Below are 792 nucleotides of genomic sequence, written 5' to 3'. Positions count from 1 at the left end.
AAGCCAAGTGAGATTCTTCCTTGTACCTCAGCAGTGCTGTCAGTGTATTCATTGTTTAGAATCTGGAAGTATTCATTATCACCACGTCGGCCAGATTGAGTACGCCACAGTTTATGTAATTAATGCAATTACATATAAAAAAAGTTTGAAAAAGTTAGATCTCCTGGTATAACACGACACAATTTTGTGAATGTATTTCTGGTTTTACCCAAAATAGTTCATTAAGAAGCCAGGTGGTTTTAACTCGTGTGCTATCCTGGACATGTTTACATTAAAAGTGGGGTCATCTGTTTTTTTCCCAAGGATTTTTAATCTTGTCTGGTGTCCGTGGCAGACATAAGATCCTGTTCACATTTGTTATGGGAGAGATCACACATCAATGTAATGGTAGGGTCATCTTGACCCTATGAGAGAGCACAAGGGTTAAAGTACTTTAAAATTATTTAAAAAAAATAATTTAGTTAAAACCGACTCTTCAACAAGGGGTTAGTAAACAATGTCAGAGCTTGTATTTAATTTATTTTTGTATCTCATTTATGTTTCATATTTCTGTATTTATGTTTCATATTTCTGTATTTTGTTTAAAAAATGTAAAGAGTCTAATGCTGTTATCCCAATACAAATGTTGTACTGATGGTGCTGACCAAATCCCAAATAAAATGTAACATTTACATATTTAGTGTTGTTTTTACTGTTTCTCAAATCATTCTCATTAATGGCTTTGGTGAGACATTCAAGAGAAATGAAAGAGACATGAAACAGACAATAATGAGATCTCTTTTAGAGCTAATC

The sequence above is a fragment of the Oryzias melastigma genome, linkage group LG12, assembly GCF_002922805.2.
Source record: "Oryzias melastigma strain HK-1 linkage group LG12, ASM292280v2, whole genome shotgun sequence".
Lineage (NCBI taxonomy): Eukaryota > Metazoa > Chordata > Actinopteri > Beloniformes > Adrianichthyidae > Oryzias > Oryzias melastigma.
This window is presented reverse-complemented; position numbering follows the sequence as displayed.